At 39.2% G+C, this 15,419-nt stretch overlaps 1 long non-coding RNA gene across 2 annotated transcripts in view; it reads left to right on the forward strand.

Annotated features, from left to right (window-relative positions):
* The first annotated feature begins 518 nt into the window (after positions 1-518).
* The window catches only part of LOC125329343, a 38,286-nt gene continuing 23,385 nt past the window's right edge, over positions 519-15,419 (forward strand). For both annotated transcript variants that reach the window (XR_007205131.1, XR_007205132.1), the window contains exon 1: positions 519-903. This is a non-coding gene — a long non-coding RNA (uncharacterized LOC125329343). The remainder of the gene's footprint in view (positions 904-15,419) is intronic.

Consider the following 15,419-nt stretch of genomic DNA (forward strand, 5'->3'; position numbering starts at 1 on the left):
GTGTATACTGAGAATGCTTATACTATCATGATGTCAAAGGCACGTGTTAATCCAAAATTTATTTATTAAAAAAAAAAATAAAAACCATAAACGTGGGATTAACTTTCAGATGACAAACATCACAAGCTTCTATTCAGCTAATTGCAAGGGAGCTGCATCTGTCTGTTTTATTATTCCAAAGTATCCAGTCATTAGCAAGTAAAAACATTTGTTTGCAACAGGTTTATAGAGCTGACACATGACAGTATTCCTGTCCAAGCACACTACAGGTATTATTTTCTTCACCATTTCATCAAAATCCTTCACCTTTTCCTTATGATAGTCATATAACAGTAACTAAAGTAAGAGCTCCTACGTCTTTGCAAACTGCCAGATTTAAAGCATCCATCCTCTTCCAGAGCAATTACATACTGAGACCTCATTATAAAATTCCTACTTCTTGTAACAATATGTAAGAAATCCACGCAGTACCAGCGGCTGCAGCGGCCCCAGCGCAGGGCATGGCTGAGCCCCTCAGCCACGGGCGGGCGGGCGAGAGCCCCGGAAAAAGCCTGGCCAAGGGAGGGCAAAACGCTGCCCGGCAGCCAGGGCTGAGCGGGGGAACCGTGCGGGAAACAGCCCTGCGAGCCTGAGGGGACAGCGGGAGCGGGGACGGAGGCGGGGAGACCCGGCACGGATGGCCCTGGGCCAGGGAGAGACCCCGGCGGGACAGGGGCTTCCCTGCAGCCCGTAGGAAAGACCCACGTTGGGGCAGGGAAAAGTGTGAGGAGGAAGGAATAGGAGAGACGAGCTGCTATGGAGTGACAGCAGCTCCTCATTCCCCATCACTCTGCGCCGCTTGGGTTGATGAGGTATATCGGTCAGGAGAGAAGGAGCAAAGCTGAGCCTGAGAAGAGGGAAGGGGTGAGTGTCAGGGGGGTTTTCTCATACTTGTCTTTGCTTCTCACCATGTTGCGCTCTTTTAATTGTCAATAAATGCATTTTCCAAAAGTCGAATCTGTTTTGCCCATCTCAGTAGCAGATAGGGAATCTCTTCGTCTTTATCCCGATATTTTTACTTTATTTTCTCCCCTGGCCAGTTGAGGAGGGGGAGTAATACAGCAAATGTGTGCCATATGGCAGCCAGCCAAAGTCAGCCCTCCACAGAAAGTATGGTTAACCTTGTAACTACCTACTTATGAAAATCAAGCACATATTCCAAAGCTTGCAGCACTCAGTAATTTAAAACTGTCCTCTTTATAAGAAAAAAAGGTACCCAAAATGCTGTCAAAACCACATAAGGGCTCTATAGGTAGTTCCTATTTAAAATTATAATGAATAATTCTTTATAGGGTGACTGAATTTACAAATAGCACTTCAAGAGACAGCTATAAAATAGCCTTTATTGTCTATTTGATGCTCCAAAATCTTCATTTTTAAAAAAAGGTTCAGTTTTAAATATCATGATTAACTTCAGCTAATCAGGAAACATACCTTCCTTGTGAACAGAAATATGACTTCTCTTTATTTTTCTAGTAGTTTAACAAAGAAACAAGATCATTTCTCTGCCAAAAAAATACATCAGGTAAGGAAATGGAATTGTGTCCAACTGCATCACTAGAGTTTGGATCATCACCTTGATTAGTAAAGACTAATCTATTTGGAAGAACTAAATTGAGGTCTTGATTTAATAGCTCCACCATATATATAAGAAAATTAAGACCTTCCATTCAGTTGTTATGAAATATTTTTACTTTGCCGAGTATTCTGTTAAGAATGTGAAGACGTATCAGCAGATATGCTTCTCTCACACATTACTCTGCATTCAGAGAAAAAAATTAACCCCTGTCTCAAATGTCCTCAGAGGGTTGGGAGTTGCTTCACTGCAAAGATATCTGGAATCCTAAACTTGCCTTTTCTTTTCCTAGTGCAAATTTTGAGCCTTCCCCTCCGGCAGGTCTGCTGGGGGAACCTTCTAGGTTTCATGAGTTCTGCTGGTATTTTTCCTTTTGACGGTTACATTAGCTCTCCATAGCTTCTATAATGAAAGGTGAACAAGGTCTATTCTGAGTTCTTTCTAGGTCTGGGATTCTGTATGATATCAGAAACAATCCCACAGGATATAAATACATATCTTGCACTGATCCTTTCAGCTAGTTTCAGTGTTTGCCCCCTCTCTGGCTATTCAGGATCTGCTAAGGAAAGCTGTGGTCTCTTTCCCTTACATCAGAATCAACTCCTCAGTCTTTCTCTACAGCTTAATCATATATCTGGGGCTACTTCCTAGTGTTGCAAGACTAAAGGACTCGTATTTAGCTTTTGAGTCTTTTTCTATGAAATAAGTATTTTTGGATGGAAGACAGGTTTCTGCTAAAACATAATGCATTATCTATTTCAAGGAGCTCACCAAGTTCTAATATATAGCTGTGAAAGGATAACTGGCTAGCCATATAAAACAGCTTTAACTCCCTTCTCATGCTTAGCTTAATAGTATTGTTAAGGGCATTCATGTTTTTGTGGTCCCAATAAAGGTTAACAGAGGTCTGCTGTAGAAAGTGCTAGATCTGTTTAGCCTTAGCTTGTTATCAGGTCAGCCCAAACAGAGGAGAGGAAATTCTGCAGCATAGTCCCAGATTCCTTATTTCCCTTCTTTTCAATTTGGTTTTTCCTTCTAAAAAATACATGTATTGCATTGACTATGGTCTTCATGCCCTTTAATAGCTTAGTATATACTTAAACTAAAATTAAGACTTAGATGCTTTAATAATTGCACTTTTCCGGATAGGCACACTGAGAAAGCTTCTTCCCACTATTTATTTCCCTGAAATGTAGTACAGCCGGCTTTTGCCAATTGATATTGCAGTGGTTCACATACATCACCAGCTCTCAGACACCTTCTCCTGTCTGGTGTTACTGGGCAACAGCATGACTAGTGCTGCATTGCAATGGCAGACATTCTGACCACTATTTCTATAGAACTAAGTGGCTGACAGTTTCCTATACTTTGTCTATATTGAAAGCCTTTGGCCTAATTCAGGAAAAGAAATTCAGCATGGGTTTTCTTCATATACAGTACTGCGACATGGAGGCAGTCTGGCCCCAAACTGATGTAATGTTGAGATTTTTACATTTTGAAGTTTTTTCCTGTGTTTTTTTTGCTTCATTTTTTAAAAGAGATATATATATATTTCTAGTTCCAATTAAAACATATGACATTTTCCTCTTCTGGAGGATTTCTATTTTTTGTTCAGGTGTGCAAATGTATATTAATTCCAATAGCAACAGTGCAAATTTAAAAAAGAGACAATTTTTGCCTCAGCTCCCGGATATGAATCAGTAAAAATAGACAGAGAGCTTTAACCCCCTTCTCTAGATAATCGTGGATGTGACACATGCTGGTTTAGACACCTGCTGTAATTTACAGTAGACTGAAGATACCTCCAGCTGTGCCATGTGTTGAACACCTCGGGGGAGCATTGCAGAAGCTGACCACCATCATGGCACAGGAGAGTTTTTCCCTGCTCTCTGTTCTTGTTTTCTATCACCTTCTGGTCATGACTCTGATACTGGCTGCTGACAAGATGAGTGATGTAAGAACTAAGACCACAGCACTATCTCAAAAAATCCTGTCAGGTTGGGTGTTCTGCTACTTTAGGGTCATTTCATACTGATATGAAGAAGGGGGGAAGGGTATGGAAAAAGAGAAAAAGAAGCCATGCTGTGATAAAGCATCTGAACTTTGCAGCCCTTAGGCTCAAGTTCAATCAGTAATGTTGTGTGCACTACTTAAAGACCATTGCCTAATATGCAATATTTACATGGACTGTCAGGCTGAAGAGAAGCAAGACCGCATGTCTTTTCCAGTTACTTTTGGCACAGTAATAAATACAAAACAATAGAATGTACTGTAAAATATGCTGAAAGGTACATAGTAAGACTGTAATTCCAATGGAAGTGCTCTGACAGACAAGTAAAGAGGACAGGGAAGACAGAATTGTTTCTTAATGGAACTTTGGAACTTTGACATAGAATTGTGTCAGTGAATTACAGTCATATCTTTCTTTTTCATTCATACAATGCACTTTAGTTTAATAATATGTGGAAAATGAAGTATTGATGACAGCAAGTAATTTTTTAAAGATCCTCTTGGAATGGCTGCTTTGCAATAACCCATTAATAGTTGGGGAAAAAAAATCAGAAAGTTTTGAAGCCACTCTTCCCTGTAATGTTTTGTGACATTTTGAAATCATTCTTTAAATTGCATTGTGAAAAGACTGAATATTACTTTTTGAAATAATCTGCAAGCTGAAAATTGTAGCACTGGAAATCTTGTCTTTCAAACAACACTTTTTCCATTTGAAATATTTTTTTAATTACTAATGGATGTGTAAATAAATTTTGAGAGTTATTTGGTATGAAATAGTGACAGAAGGGTATTAAGTTTCCCTGCCAAATACTTCAAGGCACATTATGCAAATAAAACACAAATATATATTTCTCGATTCAAGGCTGAAGACTGAAATTTCAAGTACAATAGACAATTAGAAGAAATATAGTTCCACCAGTATGCAAGAATGTTATCTAACAGCTAATTAAAACAATATTCAAATTCTCTTTCCCCCCATTTTCTGTACATGAACAGAAGGTAGCTTATGGAAAAAAAAAATTATCAGCTCCTACTGAACCTATCTTATGTATGTAAAGTTATAAAACTGAGTGTTAAATTTGAGATCAATGATGGCATATCTATTAACCAATCATCCAAGTATTCACATTTGATACATTAACACTTGCTAAACCTCATAGCTGGGTATCAAAACTAAGGTATGAACCATTAATAGCAGTTGCAAAAAGGTAGTGAGATTGATTTTCTTTGCTGGCCTTTCTGCTGTACACCTCAGTGTATGAGCCATCCTTACCTATCTTGTCAAGTTTTGGTAGGACAATCATCTGTTTATTTTTTCTGTTTTAACCAGTAACAGAGACAAAAAGGCTATTGTCTTCTGATGCTATTCTCTCTCTCTCAGATGATAACTTTCATTTCTTATGTTTTCCATGGACAGCTAACCATAAGGAAATATCTCTTCCAATCCATTTAAACAAAACAGAGTAGACCCATGGCATCAGGCATTTTCCTCAGATATCTGGAACTATCCTACTCAGTGCTAAAAAGCAGCATTTTTTTATGTCTGCCATGCTGCAGACCAGCATCCAGTTCTGTGAATATCCTGCTCTGCTCTATCCATATCTTGTACTAGAATGGAGGAGAAAATTCTTCACAAGTAATTATCTGCCCCCCAGCCAAGAGAGGGTAAGAAAAATAAGAATGGAATGGAATGGAATGGAATGGAATAGAATAGAATAGAATAGAATATTTCAGTTGGAAGGAACCTACAACCATCTAATCCAACTGCCTGACCACTTCAAAGCCGACAAAAAGCTAAAGTATGTATTTAAGAGCATTGTCCAAATACCTCTTAAACACTGACTGTAATGGGGCATCAACCACCTCTCTAGGAAAACTGTTTTGGTGTTTGACCCTCCTCTTGGTTTCCTACTATCTAAGATCTCCTCTAATGCAGCTTTGAGCTATTCACATGCACCCTGTCACTGCATAACAGGGAGAAGAAATCAGCACATCCTTCTCTCCTACCCCTCCTCAGGTATCTGTAGAGAGCAATGAGGTCTCCCTTCATTCTCCTTTTCTCCAAAATAGACAAGCCCAAAGTTCTCAGCCACTAGTCAGTAGACATTCCTTCCACCCCTCTCACCAGCTTGGTTGCCTTCCTCTGGACACCTTCAAGGACCTTCACATCCTTCCTAAGTACTCAAGGTGAGACCACACCAACACTGCAGGATAATCTCCTCTTTTAACAGGGTGATGATGTGTTTGTTGCGCCCCAGGACATGAGTTGCCCCCTGGACTGCCAGGGCACACACTGCTGACTGACATCGAGCTGCTGTCAACCAGCACTCCCAGGTCCCTTTCAGCAGGGCTGCTTTCCAGTTGCATGTCTTCCAATCTGTATTTGTCTAGGGTGTTATTCCATCCAGACACAAGCACAAGCGAAGTCCTAAAAGTTCACAGGCAGTGAAAGCTCTTCAAAATTGTACACATTCTCTTCCAAATTCCAGCGATCCATATTGAGCTTTCAAAGCAAGCAGCAGCAGGACAGCTATTTCATCTTTTGCCACCTGTTGTCTTAATATTGAAACAAGAAATTGTTTCCCCTGTTGTGTTAGACTTGCGCATTTCTTACAATTCCAGTGTCCATATTTTGGGGTTCTTGATCAGCCATTAGTTTAGGCAACACCAGGACTGCTGGAAACAGATGGAGTATACTGTCTCAAAGGGGAAAAAAGACTTTTACCGAGGACTTAGCAGAGAAAATTTTACACTACTATAGTGAGAGCTTTACACTAGATTTGAAGGGGAAGGGGATAAAAATCAGGACCAGACTGTCTCCATGTGCCAAACGATGAGCCACAGGGAAGAAGACTTTCCTGGATGAAGAGAGAGTTGTGTCTGGAATTCAGGAAAAAAGTGAGCATTTATGAGATTTGGAAGAATGAACAGCCCACTAAGGAGGACTGCAAGGATGTCATGAGATTATGCAGAGAGAAAATTTCAAGGGCCAAAACTCAACTAGAATTTCATCTGCCTACTGCCATTATAGACAGCAAAAATGTTTTTACAAATATATCAACAACAACAGGAGGGCTAAGGAGAAAGTCCATTCTTTACTGGATGCAGGGGAAAATAAGAGTGGGAAAGGATGAGGAAGAAGATGAGGGACTTAATGACGTTTTTGCCTCAGTGTTTAGTAGCAAGACTGAGTTGTCCTCAGGATACCCAGCCCCCTGGACTGGAAGACAGAGAGGAGGAGCAGAGTGAAGTCCCCATAATCCAGGAGGAAATAGTGGCCTGCTGTTCCACATAAACTTGCACAAGTCTATGAGGCCAGATGGAATCCATCCAAGGATACTGAGGGAGCTGGCAGAAGAGCTCACCAAGCCACTCTTTCATTTATCAGCAGTCCTGGTTAACTGGGGAGGTCACAGATGTCTGGAGGTTAGCAAATGTGATACCTATCTACAAGAAGAGCCAGGTATAGAATCCAGGGAACTATAGGTCATTCAGCCTGACCTCTGTGCTGGCAAAGATCATGGAGCAGATTGTCTTGAGCATGATCACACATCATGTGAACAACCAGTATATCAGGCTCAGCCAGTATGGGTTTATAAAAAGCTTGACTAACCTGGTCTCCTTCTATGACAAGGTGAGCTGACAAGGTTGTGAATGTTGTTTCTTTGGATCTTAGTAAAGTTTTTGATCGTCTTCCACAACATTCTCCTGGAGAAACTAGCTGTTCCCATCTTGGTTGGGTGTACTCTTCAGTGGGTTAAAAATGTCCTGGATGGTTAACTCCAAAGAGCAGTGATGGATGGTGCTACTTCCAGTTGGCTGCTGGTCACGAGTGGGCTTCCCCAGAACTCAGTACTGGGGCCAGTTCTCTCTAATATCTTTATCTATGATCTGGATGAAGGGATCAAGTGCACCCTCAGCAAGTTTAGAGGTGACATCAAGTTGGGTGGGAATGTTGACCTGTGGGAGGGCAGCAAGACTGCAGAGGAATTTGGACAGGCTGGATTGACGGGGCAAAGCCAACTGTATGAGGTTGAACAAAATGCCTGATCCTGCACTTTGGTTATAAAATCCCACACAGTACTACAGGCTAGGGGAAGAATGGCTAGAAAGCTACCTGATGGAAAAGGACCTGGGGGTGTTTGTTGACATCCAACTGAACACAAGCCAGGGTGTGCCCAAGTGGCCAAGAAGGCCAGTGACACCCTGCCTTGTGACAAAATAGTTCACTCAGCAGGACCAGGGCAGTGATCATCTCCATGTACGTGGACCAAGTGCAGCCACAACTTGAATCCTGTGCTTGGTTCTGGGCCCCTCACTACAAGAAAGAGATCAAGGTGCTAGTGCATGTCCAGAGAAGGGCAACAGAGCTGGTGAAGGATCTGGAGCACAAGTCTGAGAAGTGGCTGAGGTAGCTGGGGTTGTCTAGCTGGAGGAAAGGAGGCTCATAGGAGACCACATCATTCTATACAGCTACCTGAAAAGACATTATAGTGAGGTGGGATTTGGTGTCTTCTCCCAAGTAACTAAAAACAGGACAAGAGGAAATGGTTTAAAATTGTGACAGGATATTAAGAAAAAAAATTCTTCATGGAAAGGGTGGTCAGGCATTGGAACAGGATGCCCAAAGAAATCGTGGAATAAACACCCTCTGAAGTGGTCAAAAAATCTGTGGATGTGTCACTTGGGGATGTGGTTTAGTGGTGAACATGGCAGTGATGAGTTAACAGGTGTACTCTATGATCTTAAAGGTCTTTTCCAACATTAATGATTCTATGACTCTGTGTAACAGGCCTATGGGAGAATTCTATGGGCTATGGAATATATCAATATTTAGTAGATTAGAATGCCTTCATTAGTGGCCTTGCTTGAAAATCCACCCTTTTATGTGATAATGCTGTCTGAAATAAGTTATCTAAATTTCACTGAAATCAAAACCAATAAATTTCCCACAACCTTACCAATTAGATCAAAATCCTAAAACTTCCAAAGTGACAGAAAGAAAATCATAACTGTGTGTCAGTGAAATTTAGTTTTGTCACTATGTTCAACTAAATTTTGTAGAAACCTTTCCAATATATTCAACAGCTACAAACCAAAATTAAAATTGGAGATCCAATTATATTATACAAATATATACATTCAATTTCCCCACAAATATCCGACTACGTATGCTGGCACATTCCTAAGTGCCCACTTCATGTTAGAAACAGAATACTAGATTATAAGAACCCAAATTAACAGATTAGTCTGATTTGAAATGCTCAAGTTCAGAGAGCTTCACTGATCAGCTTAGTTTCACCCTTTCCTTTTTAGTTCTGTTTTCATCATCAAGCCTGTCACTTGCAATTTTCCTACTGGTGGCCATCTGTAATTCCCTCTTGAATTTTCTTGTGTTCTCTTAGTTCCTTTCTAGTTTTCTCAGTACCTTCTCAAGACATGATAATGCAATAAATGGGTAGAGAGAAGCAGAAACCTTTTTTAAAAGCAAAAAATGGGAAAAAATTCTCATTTGATCATTTATGCTGAATATAAATTTTAAGAATGACAGCTGGAAAGTATTCTTTCAATATAGTCAAAGCAGAATATCTTTATTTTACTGAAATTCCTTTGTGACTTAATTTTTAAAATAAACTGTATCTATATTGAGAAACTCTGGCAATGTCTTGTGGATTAAAATGGTACTTTACAGTGAAAGGAAATTATCTTAGAAGTTTTGCATTGACTTACTCATGTTAAAATAACTTGTAAGAAAGAAAAAATATTTTAAATATATCCTTTTTTGTGTTTTATATACCATTCTTTAATTTTTAGAACTTTAATCTCGAAACCATGTTAATTACACATAGTGAATTGATGTAGTGCTTATGAATAAAAGTAAGGAAAAACTTTAGAGTTTGACTGTTGATATTTATAGACTTTGTGTTGTTCTAGCACAATGAAATATTTAGTTGTTTCCATAGATCAGTGCAAAAAACGAATTAAACTTCATCACAGAAAGAAGATTATTTAAGCAGATGGATATTCTTGAGTTAATATAACATTTAAGTAAAGCAGATTTTCAACTCCTATGATATTTTACACCTGAATATGGGTGTAATGAACAATTTTATCCTCTAAGACAAATAATATTTTTCTAGTCTTTGTCACTATGATAAGCTGCCCAAATTCCTGATTCATCCTGTACTTGTTTTGGTTTGAATTCTAATTATTTTAAAGTCAATGGTCAGAATTATGCACAGCATATCAGAGGATGTTTTACTAACCCATATTCAATTGCACTAGTATTTCTCTCTATTGAGAAAAGATTATTATTAGCCATAATATATTGGCACTTCACATCATTCAGCAATGAGCTGCAAAACTCTCTCTTCTTTGGCCATTTCGGCTGGTAAACTTCTTAGATTAACACTGGTGTCTGTAATTACATTGATGTATACCATCAGCTTCTGCTACCAGCTTTAAAATTTATTTTGATTACTCTAGTTTTCAGAAAGCAGACATTCTTGAATGTTATTTTAACATTCTCCCTGTTAAGAACACCCACAATTTGCTATTTGTGTCACAACAATTCTGGAAATTTTATTTACTACTTAAATACAAAAAAAATCCATTATCTACCCAATGCTGAAGTTAATGTCAAAGCTGTTCTCCTTTTAGCTAATTGGATACTTTTCCCACAATCTCTTTACTAATTTCCTCTTATCTGTTTCCACTGATTCACCTTGTGGTGCTGTTCCTGGTGCTTTTGACCAGATAGGAGAGAGATACATTTGTTTTGTCTACAAAAATCATTATGTTTGTTTAAAAAGAGCAAACCAAGCATCACCTCCCCCCTCTCCCTCCAAAGAAAACAACAAATTAGAAATTAGTTTGAAATTATCTGCTTTTCCATTTAATCTCATCTCAACCATCCTTTCCCTCTAGATTAGTTCAGGAGTAACACTCACTCTTGGCCAAGCATCAACTTTTTCTTCTCACTCTTGCCAGTGCAGATTTTCACCTAGCAACAAGTGGTGCTATTTGCAGCCATCACATGAATCATACTTTTGCAATTTCAATATAAAACTCTCACCCATTGTACAAAAAAAGAATCCTATAATTAGAGTTATCTGAAACTTTAAGGTTATACAAAGTTTAACTGCAGCTTTAAACAGAACAGATAAAGTGTTGCAAGAACATATATCCTTATTCTGTGATGGAAAGTCTAAATGACTGCTTTTAGCCTGGTATGACCTGCAGTAACTATAAAATTATTGCTTAGTCAAGCAGGGAGATAGCTGCTAGGAATTAAGCCACTGAGACATTTTTGGATAACAGAAGATGTAATCTCTTGTGAGTGTGGTTCACTAAAATGTCAGGTTTAAGAATAATTCCACCAAAATGTCAGGTTTAAGAATAATTCTGAGTGGTGAGAATTTGTTACAAAATAAACTTTGACCATCTTTAAAGCCTATTTGTCTTGTTACGTTCATCACCTTGTGTTGCATCATGCTAAACATAAAGAATGGCAAGACTGTTAATATAGTCAGCAAAGCCTTAAAGAAAAACAAACCAAAACAACAACAAGCCCCAAACCAACCAAACCATGACTAGTCTAATTCCTATCCTTACTTTTAAAAAATACCAGTATTCGAACAAACAGTCCTTAGAAATACCTCTTTCATAACAAGCTCAAGCTGGGGGCTGTTTTCTAAGCTCAGTTTTTGATAACTAAGTCCATTTAAAATGTAAAGCATCGTGAAGACACAAATTACTAAAACTGACAAAAGAGATACAAGACTGGTGATGATGCTAGAGTGGGCCCAACAGTGGCATACCTAGTCTAAGATTTTCCTCAGCAGTGCCTTATAGCAGATAACTCATGGGAAGATGCAAGACACTATCACAGTCTTCCCACAAAGTATTTAAAACAGCCTTTCCTTCCTCTGACCTCTTCCTGTGGTCTTCTTATGTCCAGTGAGATGATCACTCTGTCCTATCCAAAACTTGTGGGATTTACTAATTTTTAATGCCATGCCATGACTTGGATGTTTGTTTCTTTTTCACTCACTCCCCTGTCCAATTTTTTTAAAGCCCCACAATACGTCAACTTGTCTGAAATTTTGTGCAATGAGTTTTTCAGGCTCCTTTTGTGTTTCAGGAAAACGTTGTATAGTTCAGGAAAATGTCACTCTTTTATTTATTTTAAAGCGGACACTTTCAAAGTTGATTAAATGTAATTCCATTTTTGTGAGGGAGTCAGAAAGCAGCTGTGTGTTGCTTAGCTGCCTGTGAGAGTCAATTTATATGCAGGGAGTAATAAATGTGATCTCTCTTCTAAGCGAAATAGTTTTTCAAAAAAGGGAAGATTTTGCGTATTTAGTTATCTTTATTCACTTTTAGGCAATGTTGAATTTTCTTCTCTCCTTCATTAAATAGGAATGTTCTTAGGCAGTTTTAAACAACAAATGCCAGTAGCCCTTCCACTGAGAACTGAATTTTCCTAGTTGTAGAAAATTTACTCTGGAACAGAAGAAAGGGCACATTTAACTGACATTTCTCTCAGTAACAGTGACAGCTTTGGAAAAAATATCAGTGTTCTCACTTACCTGGGAGCATTCTTGTATCTAGCTCAGGACTTTGTGCAGCACGCCTGTGAAGACATGAGGGAGGAAAAAGAAGCAACAAGGGTCACAGATGGCTCTACACTGCCAAGAGTGGTACTTTGTCTCCTGTCTGGCTATGTATTATCCCAGAAATACAGTCTCTTAGCCTAGGTACAAATAATTGCTGAGGTTGCCAACAAATGAAATAAACTGTATTTGCAATGGAACAAGGCTTACTGTCTCTTAAATGTATGAAAAAGACAACTGTCATCTCACTAGCAGAACACTAAACTAGCCTTAAAGTAGGGCATGGGAAAGAGAATGTTCTAGACAATAATAACTGGTCCTTTAATGTTGATTGATGTAATGGAACTGACATTTGCTCAAGTGCAACACTCAAAAGTGCCCATTAATTTTTTTGCTATAAGAAACTTATTTTACCTGTTCCTCTAAAAGGATGCTAATTTTCCTTTTTCTGCTGAGGTTTCGAGTTTGCTTATGCAACATTGCTTCCACAATGGCAAAGGGTACCTGAATTTTTCTTCAGGTCTGTGGTGTGGTACCAAGTAGCTATAACTTATTTCTATTATATTTACAGTGGAAATTTTACATTATTTTTCGCTTATAAAAAAGAATTTAATTACCCTAATGAATTCTCTGAGGTTAAACTGACAACTGTCATTTATTATCTTATAACGTTTTGCTTGGTGCACAAAGAAATGAGAAACATATTGCATGGGAGTAGATTAGAATGTAAAGACTGGCATGCCTCATTGTGGGTCTTTAAATAAGCTTCCTCAATAGATTAAAATGACTACAGCAATTTTGCCTCTTGTTTTGCAGAAAAATGCACTTTAATTCTATTTGATCTAATTTTTTCTCCATTCAATAGATTTTTCTACCTGTTTGATTGAAGAAAACGTGCTTCAGAACAAAGCAGCAATGGTTTTATCTCTCAGAGAGTATTAATGCAAATAATCAAGAGATTTCTTTTCACAAATAAACACCTTCCTTTGAAATTCTCTTGAAGTAAGCTAACCTGAATTTATGCTTTTGGAAAGTGTTGCCCATGTAAGATAGAACAGATATAGTATGCCAAAACATTAATACTGTTTCACTGTAACTTTTTTTTATTTCCTGGTTCCTTAGGTAACTAAAATCTGTTCAAGATGCATAAGGTAAGACAGGAAACTATCCTGGCAGATACCTGGAAGGTGAACATCATCTTCTAAGATTATTAAGTGTTATCTAAAGCAAATCCTAAAGTGAAGAAAGCTCCTCTAAATGTACACTGGTGGCACTAAGAGTAGAATTTGGTTTCATTGTTATGTAACACATTTCAGGTGGCATCTGGATGTGTTGCCTTGGCACATCTCATGTGTTCATGCTCAGCTTCTAGCATATCTATCAGTCATCCATATTATTTATAGTTGTCACAGAGGAAAATAATTTGTATATTCACCAACTTTCCTAATCTCACACTCCATATATCCTTCTCTCAAAACAATGATGCTGCTATTCTATTATCTTAAAAAGAAGCATAACTTTCTTCTTTTAGCTCTGCCTCATTTTGTTTGATGGGGTTTTTTTTTTTCAGTTAATTCAGTGAGAAATGGTGTAAAATCTAGGAATTGTTTAGGTTGGAAAAGACCTTTAAATCCAAACGTAAACCAGCACTTCCAAATCCGTTACTAAACCATGCCACTAAGTCACACCTACACGTCTTTTAAAAAACCTCCAGGGTGGTGACTCATCCATTTCCCAGGACAGTGTTTCTTGTAAATCTTTAGCTGCCATTTTCTAATGTTGCTTATCATTGCAAATTAAAGCATAGGATGCTTGGGTGTTTTGTTTTCAAATAGGCTCAAATTGCAGTACAATGTGCAGAGTGATTTCAAATTATTGGAGGACTTCAAATTTTATGGGCACTACAGTATGGAATTTAAAGCACTCCAATAATTTTAAATCGCTCTGTCTTGCACATAGCAATTTAAATTTATTGGAAGTGAAATTTGGCAGTGATCAGAGTTCTGGGCATCTCAGCATACGTTGGTTTAAAATTAAAAGAGCACTTTAAATTTTTATAAGCACTTCATTTAAAGATCGGGGCTCTGGCCTAGGATGGTGTAATTTAAAGCTGGTAAAGGTTTTCCCACTTGAACTCAAATTAAAAAAAAAGTAGGCCTCTTTTCAGAACAATCTTATTTTGCTTAACAAGACATCCAAAATACAATTTAGACAGAAAAGTCAGAAAAAAAGCAAACAAGGTACAATCCTGTTAAAGCTATCTCATCCTATTCATTTCCGAGAAAGCTGTTGGTCAACTAGAGAAACCAAAACCCAAAGAAATCCAAGCAAAATTATAATCAAAATATAGACAAAATGATGCTACGTAAATAAACCCCAGCTATCCTTTTTCCTCTCCTTTTTTATCTGCACCTAGTCTACAATTATCTTGTAAACCTCACAGAACAGGAGCAGCTTTTTAGCTTTGCTGATGGAAGTTTAGCGCAGTACAGGTATTGACAGCTGTGCAATCCTCCATGTACGTGCAACCCTCCATGTACCTACAGTTATCCATGTGAGCACAAAGTAAAAGAAATGCTTTCAGGACAGTGTCCTGTACGGGCCGAGGTGCCCCGGTGGCGGCGGCAGCGCTGGGGCAGTGCCGGGGCTGCCCGGGCCGGGCCCAGGCGGTGCCAGCGGCTGCAGCGGCCCCAGCGCAGGGCACGGCTGAGCCCCTCAGCCACGGGCGGGCGGGCGAGAGCCCCGGAAAAAGCCTGGCCAAGGGAGGGCAAAACGCTGCCCGGCAGCCAGGGCTGAGCGGGGGAACCGTGCGGGAAACAGCCCTGCGAGCCTGAGGGGACAGCGGGAGCGGGGACGGAGGCGGGAGAGACCCGGCACGGATGGCCCTGGGCCAGGGAGAGACCCCAGCGGGGCAAGAGTTTCCCTGTGTACCCTGGAAATGTTCCAGGCTGGAGCAGTCAAGAGTGTGAGGAGAAGGAAGGAGCCGCAAAGAGGAGCTGTTATGCACTGACCACAGCCCCTCATTCTTCATCCCTCTTGCACGGTTCAGGAATGAAGGACTGAAGCTGAAGAAGGAAGAGGGCAGCAGCAAGGGCAGAGGGCATGTGAAGAGAGAAATTTTTCCATATCTCTCTTTGCCTCTCACCATGCAACTTTCTTTTAATTGTCAATAAATGAGT

The sequence above is a fragment of the Corvus hawaiiensis genome, chromosome 1 (assembly GCF_020740725.1).
Source record: "Corvus hawaiiensis isolate bCorHaw1 chromosome 1, bCorHaw1.pri.cur, whole genome shotgun sequence".
NCBI lineage: Eukaryota > Metazoa > Chordata > Aves > Passeriformes > Corvidae > Corvus > Corvus hawaiiensis.